The 25,301-nt window shown below is 37.9% G+C and overlaps 1 long non-coding RNA gene across 2 annotated transcripts in view; it reads right to left on the reverse strand.

Annotated features, from left to right (window-relative positions):
• The window catches only part of LOC129045578 (uncharacterized), a 60,540-nt gene extending 52,130 nt beyond the window's left edge, over positions 1–8,410 (reverse strand). Inside the window, exon 1 of one of the 2 annotated variants that reach the window (XR_008505529.2) lies at positions 8,320–8,410. This is a non-coding gene — a long non-coding RNA (uncharacterized LOC129045578). Of the gene's footprint in view, positions 1–8,254 lie in introns of both variants that reach the window. The other variant, XR_008505528.2, reaches the window with a different exon arrangement.
• Between the last annotated feature and the right edge of the window lie 16,891 nt (positions 8,411–25,301).

A 25,301-nucleotide genomic window follows, 5' to 3' on the forward strand; every position in this document is an offset into this window, starting at 1 on the left:
CTCCATGCTGTTTTCAGCAGTGACTGCACCGGTTTGCATTCCCACCAACAGTGCAAGAGGGTTCCCCTTTCCCAGCATCCTTACCAACATCTGTTGTTCCCTGAGTTGTTAATTTCAGCCATTCTGACTGGTGTAAGGGGTATCTCATTGTGGTTTTGATTTGCATTTCCCTGATGATGAGTAATGTTGAGCATTTTTCATGTGTCTGTTGGCCATTTGGATGTCTTCTTTGGAAAAGTGTCTATTCATGTCTTCTGCCCATTTTTTTAACTGGATTGTTTTTTGGGTGTTGAGTTTGATAAGTTCTTTATAGATTTTGGATACTAACCCTATATCAGAAATGTTGTTTGCAAATATCTTCCCCCATTCCGTAGGCTGCCTTTTAGTTTTGTTATATAACCAAACCTTTAAAACAACTCATTAAACTAAATTTGAGAACTGAAGTAGAAATTCTATGAATAATATAATTTTAATTAAGTTTCTATAATGTAGCAAATAACAGAAATGAAAAGTTTTTAGGCATTATTTATGAGGCAAGATTGATGACTACTTAATTGAGTACATTTTCCAAGAGCCAGAGAGAAAAGTTAAATATACCACCTTACCAGTACTATCATTGGGGAGATTTTCCTACATCACTTTTGATTTGCCCTTCTTCAAGTGGGACTTTGTTTCTCCTCAAGCTCAACTGTTTCTTCCAGACTCATCTGTGATCCTTGTGGTTCTTCCTTCAATCTCCCTTTAAAGGGTTCAACAGATTCTTTTTTTTTTAATGTTTTATTTATTTATTCATGAGAGTCAGAGAGAGAGAGAGAGGCAGAGGCAGAGGGAGAAGCAGGCTCCTCGCCTAGCAGGGAGCCTGATGCGGGACTCAATCCCAGGACCCTGGGATCATGACCTGAGCCAAAGGCAGACGCTCAACCATCTGAGCCACCCAGGCGCCCCGATTCAACAGATTCTTAAGTAAAATCCTTGGGAAAATACCAAATGCTACTGTCTGTTTGTTTGTTTTTACCCAAGATGGGAATTACTTTCTTTCTCATACTGAGAACCTAAATCCTAAAAGCCGCAATGAATCCGTACCTTGGGGAACAGATAAATCAATATACTTTAATTTCAGGGAAGTCAGACTTGAGGAATATAAGTTGATTTTTGTTTCCCACAAAACTAAGAAACCAATTTCTGTCTCTCACCGGATCAGCTACTAACTCACTAATTCACATACCTTTTCTAACCACTAGAAAGTTATTTCAACCTTGCTAACTCTACAACTATCCTCTCTAGCCATCTTACTTCTTTTGTCCTGCTGGGGACTTCCACTGTGGCCTGTTGAAAACTTTCCACCTTGCTTCCCTTGAATAGGTTCTCAGATTTAGGGAAAAAAAAGTTCTGAAAAGAAGACGACCCAGTTTTCCAGAGTGAATAAAAATATTCACCTGCAGTGGAAATCTTATAGTATTCTTTCCCCAAAGCTGTAAGATGGTGGGACAAGGAGTACTTTTTATTTAGAAGTATTGAATAAAGGTATAAACAATGTCAAAAATCTTACTTAGAAAACCTGCCAAGAATCAATAAAGAAAACACAGAAAACTACAAAGAGCTTTTCAAAATATTAAGGCAAAGCCTCTCTCTCTTGTTATCTAATTTCTCTATTTACTGAAAGTTTCAATGAGCCTTTCTATTCCAAACCTTACAGTATAAAGACAGTTTGTTAACCAGTGATACTAGATTAGGAAAATATTTTACTCAAGAAAACAGATAGCACTTTTATGCCATATAAAAAGAGAATAATATATCAGAAAAACACTCAACTAAAGCTCAAAATAGAAAGTATTAAATTTCTTCAATCTGTATAAGAAATTTATCAAAATTTTCTGGAAAGCTGAGTTTTTCATATTCATTCTTATATGTGTTCCCCTTAAATTTATTGGCTCTTTATCTGCGGCTGCTAAATCTACAAGGAATATCTTTAAACTACTTTTTATGGTGCCTAAAAAGTTAACTACAATTTTTCCTACTGCCTCCTCCTGCCTGCCACTCCCAGGAATCCATTCTAATTACTTACATTTAATATCTTTCATTTATTTATTTATTCAATAAGCATTTGAGCGCTTACTATGTTTCAGTCATTTAGGCTCTCGGATGCCATGGTGAACACAAATAGACATAGCCTCTGTTCTTACCAAGCTGATTGTCAAATGGGGCATTCGGGTATTAATCAAATAATCACACTAATGGAGGTATAATTATGAATTGAGGTTCATGTTCTGAAAAACAAAACAAAACAAAACACAATTCTAGCAAGTGCAAGCAAGAGAATCCTCACCTAGACTGAAGGAACAGGTAAAAGCTTTTGAGGAAACAAACAACACATCAAGAACCAAAGCTGGGTGGATCTATAACCCAAGATTTAATCTCTTTTCATAATAACATTTAGTAAGTCATACAAACAGCCTATTTATTAATTCTAGGGTGAGCAGAACAAAATTTCATCTTGACCCTTTCCCCACCAAAAGTATTCCTTCTCATCTGATAGGAAATACTTATCATCACTCATCAAAGCATTATACATTTTAGAGGCCCCCTCCCCAGCCCAACAACCTGCTGGGTATTTCCATAAATTATCTAAGCGAGAAAAAAGAGTGGAAAAAAACCCCCCAGCATTTTTTCACCATTTTGCTTCTCTGTCAAATGAATTACCCTTTTGAAATATCTTCTATAAAAGCAAAGATGTTTCACGGAAACTTATTTGCAATCTATTCCATAAATATTGCTATTACAGGTTTTCAGTTTATATTTTTTAGACCCTCTTTGGGAATCTGTCACTCCAGATCAAATTACTCCTCACTTACATTTCATTTAATGGAGCACATTAGATAATCTTCATTTCCAATTGTTGATTATTTATTTTGAAACACTGTAAAGAAGATATTTCTTATATCAAAATTTTCCTAAAACTCTAGATATATTTGGTCTCTTTTCATTTGGTTGTTTTTATCTGTTGGGCTTTTTTTTTTTTTTCAATTTATTCTTATTACCAAGTTAACACATGTAAATAGAGGGAAAAAAGTTTTTCAGTAGTAAAATAAAATGAAAATTTACCAGCCCTGAGCCAGAGATAATTTCTATTAATATTTTGTTATATGCCTACATATATTTATATATAACTTACCATATTTCCTCAGAATTTTCATAAAGTGATTGAGTAAGAATAATGACAGTACTTTTCCCCTCAACTATAATTAATGATCCATTTCCATCTTTTCTCAAATATTAAATTATATAAACATTTATGGAGTAGCTACTGTGTGCCTATTACAAAAATGCTATGATTCCTTTCTAAAGCTGCCACATTAAGTTAGTATTGGTACCAGGGTTTAAAAAATACAAGTTTGTAGGGGCACCTGGGTGGCTCAGTCGGGTAAGAATCTGCCTTTGGCTCAGGTCATGAACCCAGGGTCAGGCTCCCCGCTTAGCGGGGAGCCTGCTTCTCCCTCTGTCCTTCCCCTCATCCCCGCTTGTGCTCTCTCTCGCTCTCTCTTTCAAATAAAGTCTTAAAAAAAATAGAAGTTTGTCTTCATTTCGGTTATTTTACTCTATTTTTCTCTTATATTTATTTTAAAATCTACCAGGTTTATCCTTTAACTCATAAATTTCATCTTTTTGCTATCATCACAGCATTTCAATCTACAGAAATCACTAGGAATCCTGATTTTATTACCTGTCATTTTAGCTAAGCACCACCCCCCACTTTTGTGTCATCAGTGAATTTGGAAATAATTTCATCTAAGCCCTCATTTAAATCATTAATAAAAGTGTTAAACCACTGATAGGATACGGTAATTCTGGCTAAAAGAGAAAGGACCAGAACAAAGTGGCTCACCACCCCAGCTCCAGTAAAAAAGACAGAAGAAACATAAGGAGACTATGGATGCGGAAAAGCCTCTCTCTGGACGCACAACAGGAATCCAGCATAAAGAGAAAGGAGGGAACCTTAGCTACACTGCATATCAAAATCAGTACTCAGGGTATTTTTCAGGCATTACAAGAACTGTCCTAACAGCCAAAGTGCTCAGAAAGGGGGAAAACTTTATATAAGCCTCTTAAAGCTAAAGTTTTAAGCTGCCATAAGTAAAGCTAAAACACAACAAAGAACTAGCTAATTTAGCCGACAGGCTCCCCTCAGGGGCACCAGGTTGGAGAGTGATACACCCACCCTACATCTTTTTAAAGGGTATACATTCCACATTTACCCAAAGAACACGAAAACACTAATTTGAAAAGATATACGCACTTCTATGTTTATGAAACATTATTTACAATAGCCATATTATTGGAAGCAGCCCAAATGTGTATCAATAAATGAATGGATAAAGAAGATGTAGTGTGTGTGTGTGTGTGTGTGTGTGTGATGGAATATTATTCAGCCATAAAGAATGAAATCTTGCCATTTGCAACATGGTTGGATCTAGAGAGTATGATGCTAAGCAAAATAAGCCAGTCAGAGAAAGACAAATACCATATGATTTCACTCATATGTGGAATTTAAGAAAGAAAGCAAAGGGAAAAAAAGAGACAAGCCAAAAACACACTCTTAAATCTAGAGAACAGCAACAAATAGAGAATAAACACATTCCAGACTGGAGGTGGATGGGGGGTGGGTGAAACAGGCAAAGGGGATTAAGAGTACATTTATCTTGATGAGCACTGAGTAGTATATAAAATTGTTGAATCACTATATTGTACACCTGAAACTAATATAACACTGTTAACTATACCGGAATTAAAATTTTAAAATAAAATTTAAAAAATAAAAAATAAAGGGGATATATTAATCAGAAATAGGTTATTCTGGAATAACAAACAACTCTTCCATTAACAATGGCTTACAACGATAAACCTTTACCTATCTTGGAGGTTTTCTGGCAGCTGTAAAATCTGCCAGATTCAGCTGCAGCTCTGTTTCATGGCTCTACTCCAAATGTCTCCTTCATTTGGGTTCATAGGCCAAAAGTGTTGCCCTTACCCCTGACTCTTGGCAGAGGGAAGAGGATAAAAATGGAACAATGCAAGGGCTCAGAAGCCTTCTGCTTGGAAAGGGTACGAGTCACCCCTCTTACATTCTATAAGTCGGAGCAAGTCATAGGATCAAACCCGCTCTCAGGTGTGGCAGTTTGGATAAAGGGTTAACAAAATGTTTTCTCTGCTGCTTAAGAATTTGACCTTTATGGGGCACCTGGGTGGCTCAATCGGTAAAGTGTCTGCCTCCTGCTTAGGTTATGATCCCAGGGTCCTGGGATTGAGCCCCTCATCGAGCCCCACATCAAGCCCCACATCAGGCTCCCGGCTCTGCAGGGAGCCTGCTTCTCCCTCTGCCCCCTGCTCGTGCTCGCTCTCTCTCTTTCTCTCTCAGATGAATAAATAAAGTCTTTAAAAAAAAGAATTTGACCTTTATCTCACTAGCTCTGTTCCCCTGAAGCCCCAGATTAGAGTTCTGTATTAGCAATATTCCTTAGCCACATTGCTTATAATAAAAATGATCTCTGACTAGAAATTACATCTGGCCTGGGACGAACTATAAATGCCCTACAGATACCTGCTGGAGGCTGTGTAGCTTTTAGTTTCCCTGAGTGTGGTGACTGTTTAACCGGGCACGTCCTTGTGGGGATTTAGAAGCTCTGTTTCTGAAGTTGTTACAAGAGATATTGACTCCTATGGGGAATGAGACTCTAAGTCAGAGTGATTCCTGCACCTGCCCCAGATGGATCTTGTCTTCCTGCATTTGAGCTATTCCTGGGCAGCTGTGCGATTTGATGTCCCACAAAAGAGGGACATCTGATGCTGCCCTCCCTGCTGGCAAACTGTGGTTCCTGTCCTGTGTTTTTTTCTGAGTGAATCTGATGCCAAAGTGGCCGATGGTAGTTTTGTGCATCTAAATGCTGAGTTGAACCTAAGAATACCCCCATGGTGGGCTTCATAGACAGAAATGCATATTCACACACAGTGAAGCACTATAAGGATGTATGTTCTTACTGGGAGAGGAGCAAATGACTAGAAACAATAATAAAATCTACATTGGGGATTCTCCTGCAGGACTATGCTACCTTTCAGCACATGATAGATTGATGGAGAACTACTGATCAACAGAGGCAAATAGAAAGAAATGCATGTGTGGCTCAGATGCCCGAATCTGCTGTTTATTTCTTATAACTTAGTACCAGAATCCTCATCTATGAATGTATTATTTTTCAGGCCTTTTTACTGAAAAGAAAAAACCCAACTGGAACCCAATTAAGCAAAAAAAGTATTACTTATTCATGTAATTGAAAAGGGCAGGGATGGAGCTATAATCTAGTGGACTTGAGTCTCCAGGACTCTCACAGTTCCTATCTCTAATTTTTTCAGCTTTTTTTTTTTTTAAGATTTATTTATTTATTTGACAGAGCAAGAATGCACAAGCAGAGGGAGCTGCAGTGGGAGCAGGGAGCTAATCAGAGAGCCTGACACGGGACTCAATCCCAAGGATCCTGGAATCATGATCTGAGTGGAAGGCAGGTGCCCAACTGACTGAGCCACCCAGGTGCCCCTAATTTTTTCAGCTTCTTGGCTTCATTATATCCTACTCCAGGAAGGACTTTTTCACATGACAGAGCTGAACAGCGCTGGCTCACATTTTTACAATGAACATCTATCCTCTTTTCATTAATGAGTTCATTTAAAAATGTGACGGGGTGCTCTTATTATCTTACTTGTCTTAATTGGACTGAGCTTCCTTTTTAGGCTGATTGTTCTTCCATTTACAGGTTGAAGACAATCCTTCTTGCTAGAGAACCCAGGGGAAAAGTAGAAATTGAGTAAACTGATAATCATAAAGTTCTACATATGGTAGGGACCATGGTGATCATGTAGTCCATGAGTTCTGCCTTCATCTAACATATTGTCCTTCCCAGGATGTGAGCCTATCCTTCATTTGTTCTTATTCAGATCATGACTTAAAAGTCTATTTTTGTTAAGACTATTCATTTTTGTTAAGACTATTCATCAACTTATGCTTATTCTGGACTTTAATCTCTGCTTTAGATTGGTTCCCTGGAAACAGTTTCTGAGGAGTTTCATACAGGAAGTTGCTGAAGAGTGATCTCGGGAGATACACCTGTAAGGATGTAAGGAAGGCAGGATTGGGCAGTAGGAGAAGTGGTCATAACTGAGGCCTCAGGTTTCTACAGGCTGCTCTAGAATTATTCCAAATTGAGGCAAGGCTTTTTTTTTATTGCTGCATCAGCCACACCTGGGAGAGCTTTACACTTGGGTCAGGTCAGTCCCCTGCAGCCAAGGGCAATTTCAAATGTGGGATACACCTGTGAGCCAGGAACAGCCAATATTCCCAGCAGCTTGGAAAGGAGTACAAGATGGGGTCCTGGTGGGGAACGTAACACCTACATCCTTCTTCTTTTTAAAGATTTTATTTATTTATTTGAGAGAGAGAGAATAAGAGAGAGCACAAGCAGGGGGAGAGGCAGAGGGAGAAGCCGACTCCCTGCTGAACAGGGAGCCTTGATGCGGGGCTCAATCCCAGGACCCTGGGGATCATGACCTGAGCTGAAGGCAGACACTCTGAACCAACTGAGCCACCCAGGTGCCCCTACATTCTTCTTAAAGTTTTGGGGGGAGTTTTATATTGGGACAGATTCCCTTCTTTTCATTCTCCTACTCGTTCTTCTACATCAGAGAGCATCTTATCGCAGCCATACCTTTATGTCTCCCCTATTTTTTTAATTACTCACATTTATGTAATTATTATTTTCAAATTTTCTTTTTTTTCCCTTTTACATATGGTGTTCGAATCTTTGTAAACCTGCTTTTCTAAACCTATCCATTCTGATAGAATGCAATTATTTCATACAGTTTTCTCCCCACCAAACCAATCTTTCCTTCCTCATTGGATAGAAACAAGTTAGAATATTAGTTTGCCCGTTGATGTTCTCTACTTTCAAAAAAAATTTCAGAGCTCTTGGCTGCAAACAAAGGAAATAAATCCAATCCAGTGAAAGAGAAAAAGTATTCTTGGGAGGGTTAAAGGTCACGCATTAGGCAAGAAGGCTGAAAAGACAGACTTGGGCAGGAATGGAAGTGGACAAAGAAAGCACAGCCAAGATGCTGCTAAAAGAGTCATGGGCGTAGGATGCTTTACTACACTGACCCTGCTGGAGAGTCACAGCTGTGCCCCTGGCATCTGCTGCCTCTGGACACCTACCCTCATCCCTGGAACTCAGGAAGCCTCCGTAGACACAGTAACTATACTGATGTTACCGGAATTACCTATTAACCAGAAAGACTGTCATTCCCTTTCAGCTTCCATGCTATGAATCAGAGCCCTCCATTCCTTATTTCTTCCCTGGGATTCTCCCTGCCAAAAAAAAAAAAAAAGATGTTCATGTACTGGGCTACCAAAACAATAAATGACCTATAGAAAAATATCCAAGAAATGTAAGCATTTGTCAGTGGTATTCCTTGAGCACAATTAATTTTAAGAATACTGGTATACTTGGATTCTTGCCACTCTAACTTGTCCCTCTGCGGTGTTTATAATTTATATTAGGAAAGCATCTTTTATGTAATCTCCCTTCCTATGTCCTCATTACTCTTCAGCATCAATAGCAGTTTTGCTTGTCCCTGTTTTTTATCCTGAGGTCCTAGTTTGAGATGTGAAAAATGTGTGCCGTTAGGGGGAAAAAACAGGTCTTCAGTCATGCAAAATGGAGAAGCATTAAGAAGTATACCTCCCTTTTGAGCTGAGCAGGGAGCCCGATGCGGGCTCGATCCCAGGACCCCGGGATCACGGCCTGAGCCGAAGGCAGACGCTTAACCGATTGAGCCACCCAGGCGCCCCTGCGAGATGCTGACGTAGAGAAATGGATTTAGTTTTAATTCAGCTTCCCGACCATTCCTGACTAGGGTATGGTTCTAGCTATGTGTTGGCCCCACTCCTTGCCATCCTCCTTTCCACACCTCAGGGGCCGGAAGCCTGAACGCTCCCTATGGCAGACTGTCTCCTCAGCCGGCTCCCGATTAGGCGCGGGCGCTGCAGGCGCTGGCCCCAGGTCAGGAAGCAGGCGGAGCGCGGAGCCCTCGCCTTCCTTCTTCTGCTCTGGCTTGGGCAGTAGCAGCGGCCGGCCACTCCGGGCAAGGGCAGGTTGCGGTAAGAGCGGCGCAGGTGCAGCCACAGCGGCACAGGACAGTTAGCAGCTCCCGCAGCAGCGGCAGCTCGGTCAGCGCAGATGGGGCGGCGGCTTCCAGCATCGTGAACCGTCAGGGGGACTCCGGGCTTCCTGCAAAGGTGCAGCTACGGCCGTGGAGCTCCGGGAGCCTCAGCCGGGCAGCGCTCGTGGGACGTGGGCAACAACACCCCTTTCCCTTCTGCTCCTCTAGCCTTAGGGGTTGGCTGCCCAGGGTTATTGTTATCCAGGTGGCATCCTTTCCCCTCCGCCGCTTCGGCCCTCCTAACACTTGGGCCAACAGTTCTCTGTATTCCAGGCTACAGGTTGGAAATCCCTGGAGTTGTTTCTGTTGTTCTGACGGCACGCAGAAAGAAACAAACATGGTATTTTCCTCCCAGAAAACGTAACAACTTTTAGGACTAGGATTCTGCCTGACAGAGTTTAGGAAATGCCAACAGCCCAAATCCTCTCTACCTTTCTTCTATTTTCCAGTTGTTGCTTTTTCTGTAAATAAGTACTTTGTTAATGCTATTAGTCCTTACATTTTATTACATATTTTTGACCCAAGGATTACTTAAATTCTGTATTCCATTCACATGTTCCACCTAAGAATTCTCATTGATACCTATAAGATCAAATATCGTTTATTTTGTTCACCATCATTCTGTGCACTGATACAGAGATAGCTATAACTCTCAACCAACTTATGTTACTTATGAGATAACTTACACACAGTTAAGTACACAAATCTTAAATGTGCAGCTTGATGAATGCTTACATATATATGTAATATACATATATATATACACATACACACCCATTGTATAAGCATCAACTAAAGATGTAGAACATTTCCAGCATCCCAGAAGGCTTCCTCAAGCCACTCTGTCAATACTCCATTAAACATAATGAGTTATTCTGAACTCTATCACAGATTAGTTCTGCTTGTTTTGAACTTCATATCAATGGTATTATATAGTATATATTCCTTTACGTCTGGTTTCTTTCAGGATTTTGTATGCGATTTTCATCCATGCTATGAAGTAGTGGTTTGCTCGTTTTTATTGACATATTGTTATTGTAAATCCAGTTTATCATTCATTCACAAGTTATTTATCTCTTCAACTCATGATGGACATTTGAGTTTTTACTAGGTTGGAGCTATTACAAATAATGCTGCTATGAACATTCTTATTATACATATCTTTTGATGGTTATAAGCACTCACATCTGTTGGCGTCATACTCAAAAGTGAAACTGCTGGGTCACAAGGTATATGCACATTTGGCTTTAGTAAATACTGCCAAAAGAATTTTTCAAAGTGGTTGTACAAATTTGCATTCCCAAGAGCAATGTATGAGAGTTCCATTTGCTCCACATTCTCATCAAACCTTGGTGTTGACATTCTGGTATTTCAACCTTGGTATTTCATTATGGTTTATATTTGTTTTCTTGATATTTAAGCATGATGAGAGCCCTTTACACTTACTGGCTATGTGGACATCTTCTTTCTGTGAGGTATAAATTTCTGCTCATTTTTAAATATTGGATTGTTTGGGTTTTTTTTTTTTTATCATTGTGGGAGTTTTTATGATCTAGGATGAGTCCTCTGTCAGATACATGTATTGAAAATATCTTCTCCCAGTCTATTGTTTATATTTCCGCTCAACTGATTCCATCTTTTGATAAATAGAAGTTCTCAACTTTAATGAAGTATAACTCGTCAGTCTTCTCTGTAATGGACAGTTTAAGATATTTTTGTCTACACCAAGGTCATGAGGATATTTTCCTTTGTTTTCTTGAAAATCTTTATTTGGGACACATTCAGGTCTTTGATCATCTCAAAATAATGTTTTAGGTAGAGATGAGGGTTAATTTTTTCCATATAGATATCCAATTGATCTGGCATCATTTATTGAAATGACCATCCCTTCCCCTCCTCAATTCCAATGGGCTCTTGATTGTAAACCATGTGACTATATATATGTAGACCTATTCTAAATTCAGCATTCTATTTGCCTATTCTTGCCCCAATATTACACTGTCTTATTGTAGCTTTAAAGTTATTCTTGATATGATAGTTTAAAGTTCTAATCTTTTACCTCCATGATTGCCTCCTTCATTCTCAGCCCTTGCATTTCCATATATATTTTTTCAAAGAGAGTCTTTAGTCTCTTGACTAAAAGAGACTAAAGACTCTCTTTGAAATTGAGGAGGGGAAGGGATGGTCATTTCAAGTCTCAAAGACTTGGAATGCTTGAGTTTAACTGTACCCTGTTTCTACCAGCTTTTTTATTTGCCCATCGGTTTTTATTCCTTTATTTCTCCTTTCTTGCCTTGTCTTGTATCACACAATTATTATTCCATTTTTCCCCTTCTGTTAGCTTTTTATTTTTTATTTTTTTAACGATTTTATTTATTTATTTATTTGACAGAGAGAGAGATAGCGGGAGCAGGAACACAAGCAGGAGGAGTGGGAGAGGGAGAAGCAGGCTTCCCGCCCGAGCAGGGAGCCCGACCCCTGGACCCTGGGATCACGACCTGAGCCGAAGGCAGACCTGAGCCGAAGGCAGGCGCTTAATGACTGAGCCACCCAGGCGCCCCTTCTGTTAGCTTTTTAAACAGCTTCACTGAGATACAATTTACATACTATGCAGTTCACCTACTGAAAGTATACAATTCAATGGCTGTTAGTATATTCAAAAAGGTGTGCATCTATCACTACAATCACTCTTAGAGCATTTTCATTACCTCAAAAAGAAATCTCATAACCCTGAGCCATCACCTTCCTATCCCCCATATCCCCTCAGCCCTAGACAACCACTAATCTACTTTCTGTCTCTATAAATTTGCCTATTCCGGACATTTCATATAAATGGGATAACTCAATGGTTATCAATGTGGTATTATCTAGTGTGTTTGTGTGTCTGTATGTGTGTTTGTATGTATGTGTAAGAGACTAAGAAGGAAAAAGGAGAAGTTGTGAATAACACATTGAGTGAGGAGAAAATGGGAAGAAATTAAAAGTGAAGATAGAGTAAGATTTTATTTTATTTTTTTTTAAGATTTTATTTATTTATTTGAGAGAGAGAGACACAGCGAGAGAGGGAACACAAGCAGGGGGAGTGCGAGAGGGAGAAGCAGGCTTCCCGCCGAGCAGGGAGCCCGATGCAGGGCTCAATCCCAGGACCCTGGGATCATGACCTGAGCCAAAGGCAGACGCTTAATGACTGAGCCACCCAGGTGCCCCGAGATTTTATATTTTTTGAGCATGAACAATCATGTGTGCTTAAAGATCGGATTTATAAATAAGGGTACTGAATTTCATGTCCTTGGTGAAGTTCACTAAGAGAAACTAACATTTCACAGATGAACCAATACTCCTAAGTGTAAAAGTTTTGGTTCTCAAATATCTGCTGACAAAAAACTGTACATATTTTAGCACTGTAATAAGAGTCAACAAGCTGAAACCAGTTTTTCCCTTCAAAGTACTTCAGCCACTCCTATCCTGTTTTCTAGAAGGTAAATAAAAATGGCTAATGCAGTTGGTGATCCAAAGCCTGTATTTTTCTTCAATGGACAAAAAAGACCTCTTAAGAATTTTGAGTTTCATCATAAATATGTTACATTTATTCATATCAACCACATAATTCTGTATGGTAGGTCATGATTATTCTTATTTTATAGATATAGAATCTGAGAGACAGAGTAGTAATGTACCTTAACCAATGTCACATGGCTTGTAAGTGGTGTGGTCAGGGTTCAAACCCAGAGCCTATGCTCTAAATCATTCTTACGTCTCCCAAAGGGTAAAGAGTTATTCAAAGGTGATGTATCCATAATCTTTCAACCAAGAAGTTCTTGCAGCAATAATCAGGAGACTGCCTAGTAAGATTCTACCTTCCTGAAGCTCAACTTATGCCCATTGAACTTAAAGCCAATGCTTTTGATATTTTTCTGTGGCTCCATCTAATTTCCAGCAAAATCATGGGAGTGAGATTCAATGCTCAGTCACCATGTAAGTCCTGCATTCTGCATGGTATGCTTTAGCTGGCAACTATTCCTTTGTTTTGATTTAGCCAAACTGAAATAAAGGCTGACATTGAACTTGCATCTCAATTCTGAAAAAGTCTTTCTGAATTCCTGGGTATCAACCATTGTTAGAAAGAATAAGTACAAATCAAGGGAATTAAGTTTAATCCCTCTAATAAATAAAGAGAGCCTCAGCCAGGGTTAGGGAGAAATCTCTCCCAGTAGGGATCTCAGGAAGGATAGAAATTTACTGTACTGTTGTGTGTTATTTGCTGAAGCACTGAGAATAAGCCACCATCTGAAAGGGCGTGCTATGTCAGGGTGAAACTTAACTCTCCTCCAAAATTAAAGTGCATATTTAATCTCTTATTGGACTTTTTTCTTTGGAAAAGAATTGTCTTCAATAAGCAATTTCTTCATTGTGGGTTGAGAACAATAATTTCAAGATCATAGATATGACCATGGTATCTAGGGATTTTCTTAAATTTTTAGCTGTAGAAAGAGAAAATTGTAGTTTAAGAAGAATTTTCCTATTTTAGCCAGTTCTGGGTCTGAAACATAAACATGATGAATGTACATAGTCTGTATAACTGACAAGGAAATGCTCCACTTTCACCATCAGCAGGGTTATGTGACTTAAGAGGCTCACTCATATTGTCAGAATGCTTCCTGCCATGATAAAACAGTTAAGATAAAATACCAAGCCGTTACATGCCTCAACTGTAAGAGAAGAGGGTAAAAAGAAAAATGTAACCACTAATTTTATCTATCCCATCACTATTTGATGTAAGCATCTTCTTTTCTCTCTACCCTTAACCAATCTTAGCAAAGTAAAGGGATCATGCTGTCTTATCTTTCTTTTGAGACAGCAGTTCTCAAACTTTTTGGTCTCAAGACCCCTTTATGTTCTTAAAAATTATCGAGGATTCCAAAGAACTCCTGGTCATGTGGATTATATCCATTAAAATTGAGAAGCTGGTAAGGTATTGATTTATCTTACCATAAAAGTAATACACCCATTATATGTAAATATGAGTAATATAGGTTTTATGGAAATTAACTGTATTTTCCAAAAAAAAAAACCAACCCACAATTAGTGGGAACAGAAAGATTTTGCAAATTCTGGATGGTCATATATGCTTCTGCATTCAATATGCTGTTTTGGTTGAAGTGTGTGAAGAAAATCTGGATATGCAATTTGAACAGTGAAGAGTATTTTAATTGCCTTTTCAGATAATTATGGATATTCCTCTTTGATACTGCACTAAGAATCAACAAGTGGCAGTTTATTTTTTTATTTTTTATTTTTTTTAATTTTTTTTAATTTTTTTTAGATTTTATTTATTTATTTGAGAGAGAGAATGAGAGACAGGGAGCATGAGAGGGAGGAGGGTCAGAGGGAGAAGCAGGCTCCCTGCCGAGCAGGGAGCCCGATGCGGGACTTGATCCCGGGACTCCAGGATCATGACCTGAGCCGAAGGCAGTCGCTTAACCAACTGAGCCACCCAGGCGCCCAACAAGTGGCAGTTTATTAAAAGTCAGTCTCCATGTGGAATCCAAAATCATCAATGAACTTTCTTAACTGCATTACATTAAAATCCATTGCATTTGAATGGATATTTTATCCACAGATTATTTTGTAACATCAAATTTTGGCCAACTGGGGGAAATTTGGTTTGCTGAGCTACTCAGATCTTCCATATATTAACACATTTCATTAAACAATATTTTAAAAATCACAGCTGTTAATACCACCACTGATCTCTTCAGAAAGATATCAGGAAAGTGTTTAAGTGTCGGGAAGCTGTCAAGCACATGCAGAAGACACAAGCTTTCCAGAATTCAAATTTTTTTTTTAATATTTTATTTATTTGACAGAGAGACACAGCGAGAGAGGGAATACAAGCAGGGCGAGTGGGAGAGGGAGAAGCAGACTCCCCGCGGAGCAGGGGGCCCGATGTCAGAATTCAAATTTTTTATAAGTAGTGAGGTTTTTAAAATATTTTATTTATTTGACAGAGAGAGACAGAGAGAGAGCACAAGCAGGGGGAGCTGCAGACGGAGAGGAAGAAGCTGAGGAGGGAGCCCAACACATCTTGATTCCAGGACTCTAGGATCATGACCTGAGCCAAAGGCAGACGCTTAAATGACTGAGCCACCCAGGTGCCCCCAGAATTCTAATTTTCACTTGAAAACTCAAATTTTATCATTGGTATCAAATACTGTCAATTGTGTTCCTTGAAGTGACAGGATTATCTGATTCATTTTTGAGACACTCTCTCTCAAGTTACATAAGTCTGAATAACCACAGTTTGTCTCTTAGTCATTAGTGAGTGATGTTCCCTGGAAAAAGCAGCTAGTAGAGCTCACAAGTCAAAAAAATTGTGTAAGTTCTTTTTCCCTGATACAACCATCATACTTGGATATGCAGCAGAAGTGCTGTATGTATGCTTCCTATTTTTTGTCATACAGTATAATGAAAATATGTATACTTGAGAGTCAAGATTTAATAAAATTAATTTTTACTGCTTCATCAAGGGCATTCTTAAGTGAACTAGGTTTTTTTTTTGTTGTTTCTATGAGTGTATGACAGTGAAGAATATCATGACTAGTTTGGTTCCAGGGTCTTGATTCGTGCTAAGTCTCTAGCGGTTTTATCCACCATTTTTTTTTGCCCCATCAGTACAAACGCCAACAGAGTGAAAAAGGCGAGTCATGTCAGCATTCTTATGAAAATAGTTTTGACTTTGCAGACCCACGGGTCCGTGGGCCACACTTTAAAAATGGTTCTCTAATAATAACATAGTACATTAATACCTGAATTAAAAGTACCACTTTCTAGGTTTTTTTTGAGAGGAGGACTGCCCTAGAAAAATATTTTGACTAAATGTTGCCATTGAGATGACCTGATACTTACTTAAGTATATGGGTTGTTTTGTCATCACATAGGCCTATGATCCCCAAACTTTTTAATTGGACACCCCATCTAAGCAATGTTGAACTGATATCCCTGATATATGCATACTTATTTCTTTATAAACTATATAGGTTAGTGCTATAGTAATATATTTTATACATTATAAGTCACACCTCCAAAGATAGAAATTTTGAAAGGATGAGATAGAAATAAACACCTATTCTTAAATGGAATAATAATTTATATATAATATAACATATATACAATTATATGTATATAATTATAATTATGTAATTTATAATAAAATAGCTTATTTTATTATAAATAAAACAGTTCCTTGCCTTCACCAAAGAAATTTTAGTGAGAGAAATGTAATGGAATAGTTTGTTTCTATAAAATTTGGTTTGGTACCATAGGATAAAGTGATACAAAGTTCTGGTTACAAATTTAGTTTATTTAAATATTTGGTGTTAATGGCTCTCACAACTAAAAAAGATCTTGCAAAGAATTATGAATTCAAGTTGAATTTATGCATTTACTAAATCAATCCATCTGTTTTAAAAATATTTTTTGACATTTAGGTAGTAAATTTCTGTCTTCCCAGATATCAATAAGTTGTTCTTGCAAGCACTAAAAGTTTTTGCATTTTCATATTTTAAACAAATGGGTTCAAACTAACCTTTTGGAATATTTAAAAATAGATTAGATAATTTTATTTTAGGTACATTTTAAGAGTTTAGATAATACAATTTTATAGATGACATAAATCACTTTTGGCAAAAAAAAAAAAAATCCCACAATGATGGAAATATTTTCAAACATCTGTTATCAAAATGTCTTATATGTTTGTACAATGTCTTAATGTATACAAATGTCTTATACAGAGGAGTTTCTTTCCAAATGCAGATGCATATTCTTACCCATTGTTAAATGTTCCCTTTCCATTGAAATGACAGATTAAATGCTGTTTTTTGTATGTTTATTTTGTTTCTCATTCTTATTTCCATGCAACCACTTTGAAAGCAGTTTTGCAGATTCTTTTAAAAAGTTAAGTATACCCCTATTATACGATCCAGTCATTTTACTCCTAGGTATTTACCCAAGAGAAATGGAAGCATATGTCCATACAAACACTTGTACATAAATGTTCATAGCACTGTTTGTGTTGGACAAAAATTAGAAAAATCTAAATGTCCATCAACAGATGAATTGGTAAACTGTGGTATATCCATACAATGGAATAATACACAGCAGTAAAACGAATGAACTATTGATACATGCTGCAACATGGGTGTATCTCAAAATAATTATGCTAAGTGAAAGAAGCCATACAAAATACATACTGTATGATTCCATTTATATAAAACTCTAGAAAATACAAACTAATCTATAGTGATAGAAAACAGATTAGTGGTTGCCTGGGGACAGGAAACAGTTACAGGGAGGGGATAAAAGAAGGAATTTTAAAGGGGAGCAAGGAAACTTTCAGGAGTTACTACACACATCTACTAGAATGGCTAAAGTTCAAAGACATTACTAAGTGTTGACAAAGGTGTGGAACAACTGGAACTCTCATACATTGCCAATGAGAAAGTAAAATGGTACAACTTTGTAAAATAGTTTGGCAGTGTCTTAAGAAGTTAGATATATACCTAACAAGTACTCCAGCCATTCCACTCCTAGATATTTATTCAAGAAAAAGTAAAATATGTCCATACAAAGACTGGTATATAGCAGCTGTATTCATAAAAACCAAACCTAGAAACAGCCCAAATATTCATCAGCAAGTGGGAGGATAAACACTTGGTATATCCATTAAATACTATTCAACAGTAAAAAAGAATGGATTACTGGATAAACTCAACAACCTGTACAAATCTCAAAATCATTATTCTTAATGGAAGAAATCAGACAAAAAGATTACATACTGTATGATTCCATTTATATAAAATTCTAGAAAATACAAACAAGACTATGGTGACAAAAAACAGATCAAAAGTTACCTGAGAATGGGGATGGAAAGAGGGATAAATTAAAAAGATTCAGGAGGAAAATGTTGGGGTTGATGGAAATGTTATCTTGACTTTGATAATGGTTTCATGAGTGAATGTATATGTCAAAACTTATCTCCCATCCACATGTATAGTATTATCATCAATTGTACCTGAATAATTTGTAAAAAAAAAGGGGGGGGCTGGAATATGATGGTTGTTGCTAAGTGCTATTAATCAATGCACTGGGGAGAAAAATGAAAGGCTAGAGGTATTTACCAATTTAAGGCAAAGCATAAAAGCCAGAAGTCTTCCTTGGTAGTAGACACTCAGTTCTTGTAGTCTAAAGGCAGAAGAAGGTGAAAATCAGATTCAGCCTTTAATTATAAGATAAGTGAAGCTCCAGAAATATTTGATTCTCAACCCAGGCAAGTCAGCTTTACCAAGGTCGGGGCATTGATTAGGAAGGAGTGACCCTAAGACTTAGAATGGGGACTTTGTGGTTAAAGCACTCAAAAATCTTAAATCCTCAAACTCCTCCCCATTGAAAGCTAGCTTTACCTAGTCCCTGGAAGGTGATGCAGATTCTCTGCTTTGCAGGACAAATGCCATCCCCATCCACCTTTGTACAGGATATAACCATACCTCATATCCCAGCTACCAGATAATAACCTAGCATCAATCACAATCTGACACAGCAAGCCCTGCTGAGGAGGAAAAGGTGCTATAGGACCTAACAAAGGTGTACTGGCAGGAGCTGAGAAAATATGTATGGGACTGGGACATGACAGGAGGTTATCGAATCAAGAAGATAGAACATAAAGTTGGACAAGGTAGAGTTTATCAATATAGGATCATTCTCCTGTCCTATAACATTTAACATCTTCTGTTTAACAACTGGCTCATAATATTCCTAAAAATATAACAGTCAGCTCTTGTAAGAGCTGAGAAGAGCTAGCACACCAGAGCTAGCTCACCAGTGGCCAAGGCTGATGGTAGGAGACTGGCACCACACTGGGCTACTTGACAGAATGGGAATGATAGGATCCCTAAAAACACGGACCACGTGGCAGTGCTTAACTATCAGAAGAAAGGTGGGCTCAATTATCATAATGAGCTGCAAAGTCAGGGTGGCTAGAAATGGGGACCCTGACTCAGAGAGCTATGGAGATTGTTAAGAGAGCACAGGTCCTTAAGGGCAAGAGAGATAGTCAGCATTGCTCAGTCAATACAATCAAAAGAAACCAAGGATGGATGATTAAACTCCTGAGAGCACCTGTCTCAATAGAAAGTCATGGTCTCTTCCCTATTTCCAAGCCTGAGCCCCCTTTCAGGTTCAGAACCCGTTGATTTTATGTGGAGCTGCCATGAGAAAACCATACAACACCATAGCAAACGTTTAGATAATTCTCGCAGACCTACCCCAAAGGGACCTATGGGCATTTATTCAGGTCACTGTATACAAGGGAAAGAGAAATACCAAGGCATCTTGAGGAATGTTGGCTCTAGGATCTGATTTGACATTAATACCTGAGAATCCAAAGCATTATGATGCTCCCCCTGTTGGGGAAGTTAATAATAAATAATAAAAGGTGTCCTGGCCAAGATCTCACACATAGTAGATTCATCGGTTCCATGACTCATCCAGTGATCATTTTCCCCATCACTAAACTTTATAGTGAGCAGGATTCCCACATTAGTTTTTCAGCCCATAGCATAAGAGCTATAGAAGTGGGAAAAGCCAGTGGAAGCTCTGAAACTGTCCCTCCCACTCTACCTTGGCCCAGATAGTAAATTAAAAACAATGCGATATTATAAATAAAAACAAATATAGTAAAAATTTGAAAAAATATTATAAAATGTCATTATAAATATTGTAAATTAAAAAAAACAATATTGCCTGGAACTATGGCAGAAATTAAAGCCACCCTTAAAGGGCGCCTGGGTGGCTCAGTCAGTTAAGCATCTGCCTTCGGCTCAGGTCATGATCCTGGGATCCTGGGATCAAGTCCCACATCGGGCTCCCTGCTCCGTGGGGAGCCTGCCTCTCTCTCTCTCTCTGTCTCTGTGTCTCATGAATAAATAAATAAAATCTTTTAAAAAATAAAAAAATAAAGCCACCCTTAAAGATCTGAAAGATCCAGGGACTGTGATCTACCACATCCTTATATAATTCACTAGTCTGGCTCCTACAAAAACCATATATATCCTAGAAGATGATGCTGGACTACTGCACATATATAAATTCATGTACTCTTGATAACAATCTCATGAGGTAATTAGTAATATTATCCTTGTATATAATATAAAATATATTTTACAGTTGTGCTGAGACACAGGTAACCTGCCCAAGGTCACATGGCTAGTAAGTGGCAGTGATTAAGCAGTTTTTACATTGCTTTGCCATATAGGGCTGCCCTTCAGCTAGGATGTAGCAGATTTTTAATGTGCGCCCTAACACACACACACACACACACACACACACACACACGCGAACACACACATGTGGCTACTGCTACCAAACTAGCTAAATCCCAGGTATCCTCTGGGTCACAAAATATCCTATCCAACTACTTCGTGAATAGAACCAAAAGTCAGGGTCAAACTGCCCTCTTGTGGTGAAATGTTGCTGTTTGGTCTCAGAAGCTCCAACCTGCAGCATCAGGGCCTTAATGGAGTCTTACTCCTATCTGAGGCCTTCCTTCAGCAACCAGAAAGAAAAAAAAATGAGAACCCTAAATAGGCAGAGACGGGATGAGGAGCAGGAACATAGTAACAGGAAGTTTATCTCTCTAAATTCTACCTACTGTTGAACTTTTGAGAAGGAATATGGCGGACAGAATGTGAGTCAGCCATGTGGAGGAAGATTGAACAGCCTCTTCCAACAGTATCTGTAATAGCTAAGAGCAAACAAGTTTTGTCTAAATTCAAACACAGATGAAACAATATAATTATGCTGCTTTATACCTTATTATTGAAAACATGACCTTTAGGGCGCCTGGGTGGCTCAGTTGGTTAAGCAACTGCCTTCGGCTCAGGTCATGATCCTGGAGTCCCAGGATCGAGTCCCACATCGGGCTCCCTGCTTGGCGGGGAGTCTGCTTCTCCCTCTGACCCTCCTCCCTCTCCTGCTCTCTGTCTCTCATTCTCTCTCTCGCAAATAAATAAAATCTTTAAAAAAAAAAAAAGAAAACATGACCTTTAGATATAGCTTGCATCAGGGGCACCTGGGTGGCTGAATTTGTTAAGCATCCAACTCTTGGTGTCAGCTCAGGTCATGATCTCAGGGTCATGAGATTGAGCATCATGTGAGTTCACGCTGGGCGTGGAGCCTGCTTAAGATTCCCTCTCTCCCCTGGTGCAACCACTCTGGAAAACAGTATGGAGGTTCCTCAAAAAGTTGAAAATAGAGCTACCATACCACCCAGCAATTGCACTACTGGGTATTTACCCCAAAGATACAAATGTAGGGATCCGAAGGGGTATGTGCACCCCGATGTTTATAGCAGCAATGTCCACAATAGCCAAACTGTGGAAAGAGCCAAGATGTCCATTGACAGATGAATGGATAAAAAAGATGTGGTATATATACACAATGGAATATTATGCAGCCATCAAAAGGAATGAGATCTTGCCATTTGCAACGATGTGGGTGGAACTGGAGGGTGTTAGGCTGAGTGAAATAAGTAATGCAATAATAATAATAATAATGCAATATATGTTAAGAAAAAAAAAGAAGATAGCAGGAGGGGAAGAATGAAGGGGGGGAAATTGGAGAGGGAGACAAACCATGAGAGATGATGGACTCTGAAAAACAAACTGAGGGTTCTAGAGGGGAGGGGGGTGGGAGGATGGGTTAGCCTGGTGATAGGTATTAAAGAGGGCATGTTCTGCATGGAGAACTGGGTGTTATGCACACACAATGAATCATGGAACACTACATCAAAAACCAATGATGTAATGTATGGTAATTAACATAACAATAAAATTAAAAAAAATTCCCTCTCTCCCTCTGCCCCTCCCCACCTGCTGGCACTTGTTCTCTTGCTCTCTCTTTCTCTAAAAAAAAAAAAAGAAAGAAAATAAATATAGTTTGCATTAAATATTGTTTTATTAAATACATACCTCTCAGTTCAAGAATATAATTATATTACCTTAAAAGTTCCTCTGTGCTCTTCCCTAATGGCATCCTTTCCCCCTCACCAGAGATTAATCACCGCCATAAATTTTGTCTTTGGAATCAACTTGCTTTTTTTTAAGTTATATAAACATACATTTATAGGCCTGCCCTGAATACATGTAGTCCTGTTCAAGAATACATGGAAATCTATGGACCACATATCCAAATGTATAAAGTTTATAAATCAAGCTAGCGAAGTATTAAATTAAAAAATAAGTATGCTTGTCCTCCTACCTTGAAAAGCAAACCTTCCTAAAGACCTAGAAAGCCAGATTCAAATTTCTCTGATTACCAATGAGGTGGAGGATTTCTGTTTCTTTAATGGCCATTTCTCTACTATGAAATGACTATTTTGCAATTTTTCTAATGGATTGTTCATCTTTTTCCTATTGATTCTTATTTCATAGGAGGGTTTTATCTATTCTAGATACTAACCCTTTGTGCAGTTACAAGTGTTGCAAATAACTGCTTCCAAGTTGAGCTTGCATTTTCACTCTCTTTATGGAGTCTTCTGATGAACAGAAGGTCTAAATTTTAATGCAGTTCAATTTAACCTTCTCTGAATTGGTTAATATATGTACGTTTGAAACAGTGTCTGACACATATTGCTTATTGTAATTTTTGTGTTACTTTCCTTTATGATGTGAACTTTCTGTATCTATTTTTAAAAATGCTTTCCTATCCTGAAGTCATAAAAATACTTTCCTAACAATGTATTCTAAAACATTTTAGGTATTTGTCCTTCACATATGTTTTTAATCCACCTGGCATGGATTTTTTAAATAATGGTTTATTAAGATATAATTCACATACTATAAAATTAATCTTCTTACAGTACACAATTCAGTGTCTTTAGTATATTCACAGAGCTGTCATGACTTTCATCACCCCAAAAAGAAACCCCATAGTCATTGACTTTAATATATGGCATAGATATAACCAATGTTCCAGCACCATTTCTATTCTTTCCCCAGTGATTTATAGCATCATCTCTGTCAAAATCAAATTTTCCTGTGTGGATTTGTTAGATATCTCCGTTCTCTTCCATTGGTCTATTTGTCTATCCCTGTACTAACATGCTGTGTTAATTACTATTTTTTAAAAATATTTTATTTATTTGAGATAGAGCGAGAAAGCCTCAGAGGGAGAGCGAGAGAGAGAGAAGCAGACTCCCCCGTGAGCAGGGAGCCCGATGCCGTGCTCATTCCCAGGGCCCTGGGATCATGACCTGAGCCAAAGGCAGACGCTTAACCAGCTGAGCCACCCAGGTGCCCCTGTGTTAATTACTATTAAAGCAAGCTCTGTCATTATGTTATCTTTCGTCACAAGTATCTTGATATCTACTGACATTTTGTACTTTCAATACATTTTAGAAATAACTTGTCAATTTCCACAGAAATCTCAGTTGGAAGCCTAGTTAAAATTGTATTTATATGAATCTGCTAAGGAAAATTGTCATATTTACAATATTGACTCTTCTGTTCCATAAAGATAGTATTACTGTTTTTCAGTTTTTAAAAATATTTTAAAATTTTTTCCTTAATTTTTCTTACATTTGAGTTGTACTTATTCCTTGAAACATCATTTTTGATACTATGGAAAAAATTTTTCAAGGTTTTATTTATTTATTGAGAGAGAGAGAAAAAGTGGGAGGGGCAGAGGGAGAGGGAGAGAGAATTTCAAGGAGACTCTGTGCTGAGCTTAGAGCCCGACAGGGGCTCCATCCCATGACCCTGAGATCATGACCTGAGCCCAAAACAAGAGTTGGACACTTACTGACTGCACCACCCAGGTGGCCCTAGAAAATATTTTTTTTAAGTATTTTTTTCCGGGGTTCCTGGTTGGCTCAGTAGGGTAAGTGTCTGCCTTTAGCTCACATCATGATCCCAGGGTCCTGGGATTGAGTCCCATATCTGGCTTCCTGCTCATCAGGGAGTCTGCTTCTCCTTCTGCTGCTCCCCCTGCTCATGCTTTCTCTATCTCATGCTGTCTCTCAAATAAATAAATAAAATCTTTTTTTTTTTTAAGTATTTTTTCCTACTATTTGTGGTTGGTGTGTTGCACTTCGTTTTTACATTCAACAACCATTCCAAAATATATCTATGGAATCCTCTTGATTTTCTCTCCAGGTTATTATTTCATCTTTAAATAATAAGAATTTTGTTTCCTTTTTTTTTTATCTTATAATATTTATTTCCTTCTCATGCTTAGATATATTGGTTAGGACTATCAGCCAAAGATGAGTAGATAATGTTTATAGCAGTCATCCTTTCTTGTTCTCAAACTGATAGGAAATACATTTGAACTTTCAAGATGATGCTCACTGTATTTTGTAAGATACCCTTTATATTTTAAAATTTTTTGTTTCTCCTTTGCCAAAAGCTTTTTTCATAAACAGATGTTGAATTTTATCAAGTTACATGATCAGATGATTCTGATTTTAACCTACTGTGCAAAGTACTATTTTTAATCAAAGATTCTAGCAATTGTAAAACATACCATTGTATGTTCCAATAAGGAAGGAAAAAAACAACCACCCATTGAATATTCCAATTTAAGATACAATCAAGAAAAAAATTGTGGGCATCTTATCATTCATAAAAATACAAAGTAATTTATAAAAACTGCCATGTATCCCTGGGACTAAACATAAATTTGTGACATATTCAATTTTTAATACCTAATGGCTTTTAATTTGCTAAGTTTTTCATATTCATGAGCAAGATTGGTTATCATTTCTGTACTGTCCGTGAAATTTTGGTAATGAGCTTTATTTTGTGTGAAATTAGAATTTTTCTGAATGTTTAACAAAACTAATCTCTAGACTTAGTGCTTTATTTGTGAAGACTTTTGACTAAAATTTTTTAAAGGTTATATGACCATGATTTATATATCTCCTTGAGCCTATTTGCTACATTTTTTTTTCTAGGAATATGCCCTATTTATCAAAAATTTTCAAATTT

This window comes from Mirounga angustirostris, unplaced genomic scaffold (assembly GCF_029215605.1).
Source record: "Mirounga angustirostris isolate CCGP_5_RB_7025 unplaced genomic scaffold, mMirAng1.0.hap1 SCAF_5, whole genome shotgun sequence".
Taxonomy (NCBI): domain Eukaryota; kingdom Metazoa; phylum Chordata; class Mammalia; order Carnivora; family Phocidae; genus Mirounga; species Mirounga angustirostris.